Raw genomic sequence first — 9,007 nt, 5'->3', positions numbered from 1 at the left:
TAAAACCCAACCACTCAACGCAGATGTTTCACTTTGATAGCCGCGTTTTCTGGTCTAGCACCCGTGCTTATTTGCTCTGTGTCCTGCACTCCTTTGACACGCTTAATTGCTATGCGATTCAAAACGATTATCGCTTTCATTCATTAAAATCATGTGTGGCGTACCTCATTATTTGCACAGCTCAGCTCGACGTTAAACAGAGTGCACTCCGGCTGGCAGGGTGAGAAGCTTAAGCAAATAGCCAGCCAGCGTCGGAGCCGGGCAGCATGTCCACGCAGACAGGAAGAGCTGGCTTCTTTTTAGATTTTAATTGCCGATACTGCACGATAAGCACTGCACCCGTACACTCACAGCCGGGCCAAGTCTTCCGGCTGCCGTTGCCGGCGAGCAGCCGACCAAAGTGTCCAAGTGCCATTTAATTAGTGTGTGACTTTTAAACAACTTGCGTTGCTCATACGCCCCGTTGCACTCACAGCACAACCAACTTCCAGCTGCCGACTGTCGACTGCCGCCCGCTTCCGCTTCCGTTTCGCTCAGTGTAGGCAAACACACACTGGTCTGCTCAGACAGACAGACTCAAGCAACAGGATGCCAGGGACTGACTTGGCAGAATGGGCACGGGGCACATGTCCAATGCCCTAACAAGCTACGTGAGCATGAATTATTCTTTCAATTATCGGCTTGAAGGCTGCAAGACCTGCAATCGTCTGGAGTCGGGAAAACCAGAAAACCTCAATTGATGGTAAGGCTCTTCGATTTTTCGACTTCCTCAGAAAATATCAAGGATTATATCGATATTCTGCATTTAGGAATACTTAAAAGCTGAGTGGATTATGTCAGGCTTAGATACAGGACGATTAGGCAGTACCTTTTATACATTTCGAGCAATGTCAAGCAATCTTTTAGTTAAGAAAGATTTTAAAAACTGTGAAGTTTTCATAAGATTAAAATTGTAGTCCAAGAACAAGTAACTGTGTATTAACTAGATTATAGATTATATATAGATATATGGGTATATTTCCTGTATATTTCCTGTTAGAGATTGTTCTCTTGCTATAAGCTCAACTCCAAATGGGTCCTCCAGTCCATCGACCCGCATCCGAAAGTTCATCATTTGACAAGTTGGCTTTGACAGTCCTTAGACAAATACGGAGTGTGTCCACCCAGCCTTTCCGCTCTTCTCCGCAGCCGGACTCTGATTGCGCTTCTACTTGGTGCCGATTATCTTTTAATGTCTCTGCGGGCACACGCCGCCAGGGCCCGTACCCGTACCCGTACCCGGATCATACAAACGATAACCCAGCCCATTCATTGAATTTTCAGCTTTTCATGCGCTCACTCAGCCTTTCAGGGAGCTTCGCTTTTGATTTTGCCATTGCGATTGCATTCGCAATTGCTGTAGCCGCTTCTATTGCTCCCTCTGTGATGTGGATGTTGCAGTCGCTGTGTTTAAAATGGCAATCAGATAACACCTTCTTTTTTGCCCAGATCTGCTCTGCTCTGCTCTGCTCTGTTCTGTTCTGTGCAACTCCACTCCGGTCCCGGTCCCGGTCCATTCAAAGCGGGCGAGAGCGGTTGACGTGGCTGCTGCATTGAAAATATATTTGCTTTTTATGCGTAGTTGGTCAGGCGGTGACGGCGACGGCGACGGCGAAGGGAGGGTGTGCTAGTACCAGTGCCAGTGCCAGTACCAGTACCAGTGCCAGTGCCGTAGACATGGTGGCTAAAACTGAAATACTGTGCCTCACTGACTGACTGACTGACTGACTGAGTGACTGAGTCAGTGTGGGGGGCTGGGGCTGACTCTGAATGGGGCATAAGCTTTATACATTTTTACGCTTTGTGGCCTCTACTGTGCTATGCTATGCTGTGCTATGCTATTTGCATGTGTATCTGCTCAAAGTAGCGTAAAATAAAAAACGTCGACACTTGAAGCCGAAGCCTTTGAGTGCTGGGTGTGTGGAACGGTCCGGTCCGTCCGTGTTGAAGCGTGAAATAAAAAGGAAAGCGAAGGAAAATAGAAATAAAGCAAGCAAAACGACTGGTATGAGCATAGCACATGCACATCTTGGCCGCCTGAAAAAGGACTTCGCCTAAAGTGGGAGATCTCTGGTTTTTTCCAAGATCTGTCCATCAAAATGGCGCATTAAGAAAAGGACACTAAGGCCCTCAACTGACGGCCACGCCAGAAACGACCGGCAGGGGATTGAGGCGGACAAAGATGAGAGACCCTGTCCCCATCCCAATCCAGTGAAGGTGCGGCTGTGGTGAAGCCGCAACCAAAATACCTTCGTACCCTTTCATCAGCAAAGTGCCCGAGCAACAGTTGTGCCTAGTTTTCAAAAGGACTCGGGCTGACCAAAGGAGAGCTCCGCCTTGCTCCACCCTTTTACCTCATTTTACACTGCTCGTAGACCCTGGATCATCCCCACACTCGTCCCAGGCCAGGCCGCAAGCTCCTAGCCAAACAGTTTAAAGCGCATTAAACCTATCTGATGGTAAGACGCTGGCGACTGTGTACACAGCCTGGAGCTGTGATGGGCGATGGGCGATGGGCGATGGACGATGGCTGATGGAGCCACTTGGCTTATCAATGCATTTTAAACGAGCCGCTCGTAAGCTATGGATGTACGTCGCTGCTCAAATTAATGACAAATTAATATTAACAAAGCAATCTACCACCACCCCGGCACCAGCACCAGCCCCAAACAAAACCCCAACCCCAACAACATCAACATCAACAACAAGAACAAGAACAGGGACAAATGCCAGAGGCACTCCCACTGATTTGCCTAGAATGTTACTTAATTGGAACTTAATGTCCCTCGAATTGTTTACGAACACGAGCCATGGGAGGTGGAACGGGTGACGGGCGACGGGCGACGGAATGGGCCACACGGACATCAGGCGAATGGTCGGTCCGAAGATACATCCAAGTGGCGACAGCTTTGAGCTACACTTCAAAATGTTACCCGGGCGGGGCGAAAGAAAAATGCGTTTTAAAGTGACACTTGATGTAGGTAATGTGACAGCGGAACAACCCGACGAGAGGAGCGGAATAAGACGGCATAAAACGGGATAAAATGAAATAAAATACCAAAACAGCACAATTTTTTCGCCCTCGGACTAGTCAATACTCTGCGAATGTTTGGGTTTGGGAATAAAGGTTATTCTTAAATCCTCGAGCAAACGATATTGTAGAGTGGTGGCCGGTGACTTGGGTATCGTTTACAAAACACCTGCCAGCTTGCTATAAATATAATTTAATTTATTTTGATTTAATCGTATGACTTTATTTTAGTCTCAATAATTAAGGTTGTTTAAATTCAAATTCTCTAAGTTTTGTTGCGGGTTTTGAATGCAAGGCTGGCTTTGATGCAATATACTTGAAAATAATATGGAATCAATGAAACTCTTCTGAACTCTTCTATATCATACATCTATTATTACAGTATTTTGTATAGCATTTTCCAGTCTATGACGGTATTTTTATTTTATTATTAACATTCAAAAGCTGAAATTTAGTCATTTACCATTTGGATTACAAATTTACCTTTATAAATATTTCAATCTTGAAAATTAGATTGTTTTCTGTGTACGTGATCGAATCAACGTTGAACTTTCTTTCTGCTTTGGTGCCCCAGATATTCGGATATTCTATACATTACGTATGGCATTATGCCAATGGGCAACATAGCGCATTGTTGTCTGCGGCGCTCAAGGGTCTCGGCGAAAGGAGACTCTCCACAGATCCCAGGCTCCGGAGGCAGGGCTTTAATTTGCTCGCTCCATTTCCCCGCTCATCAGGCGGCGACTCCGCTGGCCGGCAGACATTATCTTAAGAGCTGCCCTCGCTCGCCCTACAATAAGTCCGGCCCCAGCTCCAACGCTAAGTCGCGTCCGTCCCGCGTTGACAGCTGCTCCAGCTGCAGAAATATGCAAATCGGAAGGCGTTTTAATAGATAAAGAGAAGAGGCGGAGTGCCGCGGCGGAGATGGCGACAGTGCCAGGCAGGACACGCAAAGGGCCAAGGACGAAAAAAGTACACCCGGCTCGCAATGGGGAAGAATGCGTGGAAAATGTGGAAAAAACTGAGCTAAATGGAAGGCAGACATAATAATAGCTTTGGTGCATATTGTGAAGTGAAGTGTTCAAAGCTTATAATCTCATTTTCCACGAGGGAATCAGTGGATTTGGATTCGGTATCTTTGAAACGAATGCGGCTCAGTCCGGACTTACATTTCCTTGCATTTACACACTTTTCCAATATCGGCAAATCGATTAATCAAATGTTTACTTAAACCAGATAATGGACATTATAGTTTAAAAGTTTTAAGGACATACAAACCGATGTATGTGTGCAGCTAAAGATAAGGAATCCTTTCCTGGGACTTAAACATTAAATCAAATGAAGTTTTATTTAACAAAGCAATAGTTTTAAAATAACAGGCACCGTCCTATGAAATCAGTTTAGAACCAAAAGCAAACTTCGAATTTATTTGTGTATGCCGAATGAGATAGGAGGAAAATATACACACTCAACATTAAATTCTAAGCAGGAGGTCATTTTTCTTAAAGAATATTAATGTATCATTTTTAATCTTTTAGATTTGTGCTTTCATTTATTTTATAGCCATATTTTCCAGTCTTATGCTCCCACATTGAAATGCAGTTTTGCACAGAAGGCACCTTTACAATTCCTTTCTAATACTGTGTATTTTCTCGCATACAGTTTCTGTAGGAGGATTACGTTATTAGCCTTTTCCGGTGTAAGTCTAAGGTCTTTTCGATTGCCAGCAGATCAACCGACACCGAAGAAAGTATTTTGTTTGTATAGTATTTGCCAGCATTGAACCTTTACGAAGGAAGCCGGGACCGATACATAAATGTGATGCATGATAAAGACTATTAGTATATATATGTACATACGAGTATGTACAGTGTATACTCGCTCTTTAGATGGCAGCCACCGAATAACCAATGATAATAATTCTGTTAATTAGTATAGTAATATAGTATGAAATATTGTTAATGATATTCCATTAAACACTCGATTAACAGAGTACTCACCTGATAACCCGTTGAGTAATGACAATAAGGCTGTTATTATCACATATCTCAAACGAAATGAATGACTCCATAATCAACAAATAATTACTATTCGTCAGAAACTATCCAATCAAATTTAATTAAAAAATTGAAAAGTGGAAACATGGAACAACTATTTCGATGGCGATACATAGTCAAAGAGGGACCAGGACCACTTACTTCGATCCCATCTTGACACCTGCCACCCATAGCTAATGTGCGAACACTTTTTCCATGTCCTTTTCCCTCTCCGTGGTGGTCTCAGAGTGCGTGTCCGTGGGGCTGCCTCGGACACAGCTTAAAATGCAAAATACAAACTTGAAGGCTGGCCCGAAACCTTTTGGTTAGTTGCGCTGTCATGGCCGGTCTTGCGTTAGGGGTGTTAGGGATGTTAGGGATGTCCTGGGTGTTGGGTCCTGGGTCCTGTGTCCTGTCGTTCCATACAATCGGCAGAGCACAATCCTGTTGCGCGCTTTACGCTCTACAGCTCTTTTCTGCTCCGGAGCCACGCTCGTTTTTTTTTTGCTTTTGGGCGCCCTTTTTGCCGTTTTCGCTGTCGGTTCCACTTTCGCCCGGGCCTTAACACTAAATTGACTTTTAATGCAAAATAAACCAAAATAATGTATTGCGTAATTTTCTTTAAAGAATTTTTACATTAGCATTTCAAAAGAGATTTTTCTTTGTTGCTCTCCCGAGCACGCCACAGCGCTCCCCTCTCCCCCCACCGCTCTCGTTTTGCCATTTTGCCAGCCTTTCCTGCCTTCGCTTTTCACGCCCTTGATTCCGCTGTCCTGGCCGTCCAGTTGCCAAGGAGCACGAGCACCTTTCCCTGGCCATAGCCATCCTGCCTTTCGCAGCCACTGCTAAGTGCGACATTAAATGTTGCGTGAGGATAATCCAATCTGCTTGACATGAATTTTAATTTGCATTGAGTAATTAGCCGAAGTTCATTTTGTTGGCCAACGCCAGCACTGGCCAAGTGCTTTGGCAGGACGTTGTCGTCTCTCTTCCTCTGCCGCTGCCGCTGTCGTTGTCCTGCAAATGCTAAATAGAATTAGTCCGGAGTCAGGTTGGCCATTCCTCCAGTGTCTTTGGTCGCTCCTTCGCCTCATACGTTTGCTTGATTTCGTACAAATTAAACTAATTTGGTTTTTTCCTTACCTTTTTGGGAGATGGAACGAAGATGGAGCTGGGGTGGTGTGGTGTGGCTTGGTACGGGGCGGCGGTGGCCCAACCCGCTGTCGTTTGGCACATTTGCTGATTACGCTCGTCCTGCACATCCCGGCACCGCTTTGGCTCTGGCACTGGTACTAGCACTGGCTCTGGCTCTGGCTCTGGCTCGGGCTCGGGCTCTGGCTCGTCAGCAGGCAATTGAAACAAACAATAATACGTGCGCTTTTCGTAATTTAAATCAGACAGAGAAGGAGATAGAGAAAGAGACAGAAACAGAGAGAGACGCAGTAAAAGCAGCGTCGACGGCGACAGCGAAAAAGGTACTTTTGCCGCATTTAAAGTTGGCTGAGAGAGCGAGAGTTAGAGAGTGAGAGGGTGAGAGCGGGGAAAATGGGGAATCAAACGAGAGATTGAATTTCTGCTTGCCTGCACTTTAATTTTCCAGATGCTAACGCAAAATGCTAAAAACACACGTACGCCAGAAACGAATTGAAAATCGCACACACACACACACACACACACACACACACACACACCGACGCACATAGTGAGTGAAAGAGAGCGCATATAGAAAGAGAGGACATGCATATAAACGTAATCAACAGCTCTCAGAGCATTCGGTGGAATAATAAATAAATTCATAATGGCTTTAGCAAATGACAAAATATTGCATCGACAATCGGCCGAATATTAACACTCACTCGCACTCGCACACACACCAACGCCAGCACCAACACCAGCTGGGGGCCACACAGATGCACACAGCCGGCGCCCCAGAGCCGTGACGGACATTCCATCAGTGCTGACGTCCCAAAAGCCACGACAAATTATTGCATTGCCCGCCACAGAATTTCATAAACCGGAAACGCAATCAAGCATCGCTTATGCCGAGCACCATTGCCCGTTGTTTGCCAGTCAAGCATTTTTGTCACCCCATAACCCCCCTCCCCCCCCCCCTTCGGCCAGTCAGTGACAAAATGCAGTTATATTTTGCGTTAGACAAAATTCAAAACCGCATTGATATGCGTATGTGAATGCATGCCCCACTGCCTCTCTGCCAGCCTCTCCAACCATCCAGCCATCCAGCCAGCCAGCCATCCAACCATCCAACCAACCATCCATTCATCTCCCTCTCATTTGTTAGTGTGCAATGAACTGTGGAGACGAATTAACTCGATTTTGGAATGATTTGATGGTGATTTGATTTGGGCCGAGACAAGCGGTGCGGCCAGCCAGTGGCCCCACGAACCACACCAGTCCAATCACCCACCCACAGCCACAAATGGGCCGCTCGAACGATTCCATCATAGTACGGCAAACTCGGAGTCGAGTCTTGAGAAACTCCAAATAAATCGTTCAAAAAACCAAAAATTTTACTATGGAAAGACAATTTTCCGACTATAGGACAGCCGATACATACATATGATTATTTGCTGTGCACTAATTGGAGTTAGATAAGTAGTGGAAAGCTGAGGATTAGCTCAGCTAATGATTCCTATTACAGTTTTACAATTTGCGACTCAGACGCAGGAAAAGGAAGTATTTGATATGAGTTATATTATTATATGATTTGAAATATAAACATTCTTAACAGGTTCGACCGGCTCTAAGTTGAACAAATCTGCGTAAAGTTATAATAATCAAGAGTACTTATAGTAAAGATGAAGGAGGGTAAGTAATTTATTGCACTGTTCTACTGATTACAAAAAGTCTTCAGAATCCAACATAGACAGACCGACAGTACCCGCTTATTCTCACAGATAAATAATTGCATACGCCCCCACACTCTACGAGTGCCAAATACAACCAGAGCTGCGATTATGAGGCTGTCATTAGCGCAGGAGCGAAAATTGCAGTCGAATAGCTGCAAATAGCGAAAATGCTAATGAACATTACGAGTACAACCTGCACAAGGGCTTTATGCGCATAAATAAATGAATTAACCAACAACCTGTCGCAGACATAGACGTTCACTCCAACTGCGTGCCAGAGATGAGATTGAAGAGTACGGGGTTACGGGGTACGGGGTTACGGGGTACGGGGTTACGGGGTACGGGGTACTCTGGTGCTCGAAAAATACAATTTCAGGCTATAAAAACTCCATTACAATCGAAAAAAAAGTTTTTAATTAATACTGTTTAAGCAATAAAAGTCACCTCCAAACCCTCACTGTGGATGGGCATTATATTTAATTAGTACAAACATATTTATTTAAATCAATTACAAAAGTTCTGAAATACTAACAGGTATTAGAATGTTAACAAATGGGAAAAAAGACATAATTACTTTATTTATTCAAATGCCAACAGCATGACTTTATGGCTCATGCATTATTGTCATTTAATTAAATTATTGATGGACGGACGACATGAAATATAGATTATTCCCATTCTGACAACCCACCAGTCAGTGAAACTAAAGCTAATTTATCATTCAATCGATGACTTGACAGGGAAATACATAACTAATAATCGAGGGAACTACGAAATTAGCTTTTACTGGCTAACAGAATTTATTAGGCATTTTATTTTATTATTTTCAGTTTTATGGATCTCATAGATCAAATTATAGTTTATTGTACGAGTCGTCTTGAACTGGAGAAAAAATACCTTAAATTGCAGGTAAACTTCATGCTTTTCTTAGACTGTAATTACTATGCAGTCACCAAATTTGTTCTTTAACTTGACTTAACTTAATTGTACACTTTACGAGTACGTACGAGTATAGTCCAGCATAATCGTATTAC

Source organism: Drosophila persimilis, unplaced genomic scaffold (genome assembly GCF_003286085.1).
Source record: "Drosophila persimilis strain 14011-0111.01,24,50 unplaced genomic scaffold, DperRS2 tig00000000-arrow-pilon, whole genome shotgun sequence".
In the NCBI taxonomy this organism is placed as follows: Eukaryota; Metazoa; Arthropoda; class Insecta; order Diptera; family Drosophilidae; genus Drosophila; species Drosophila persimilis.
Note: the sequence above shows the minus strand (reverse complement) of the source record.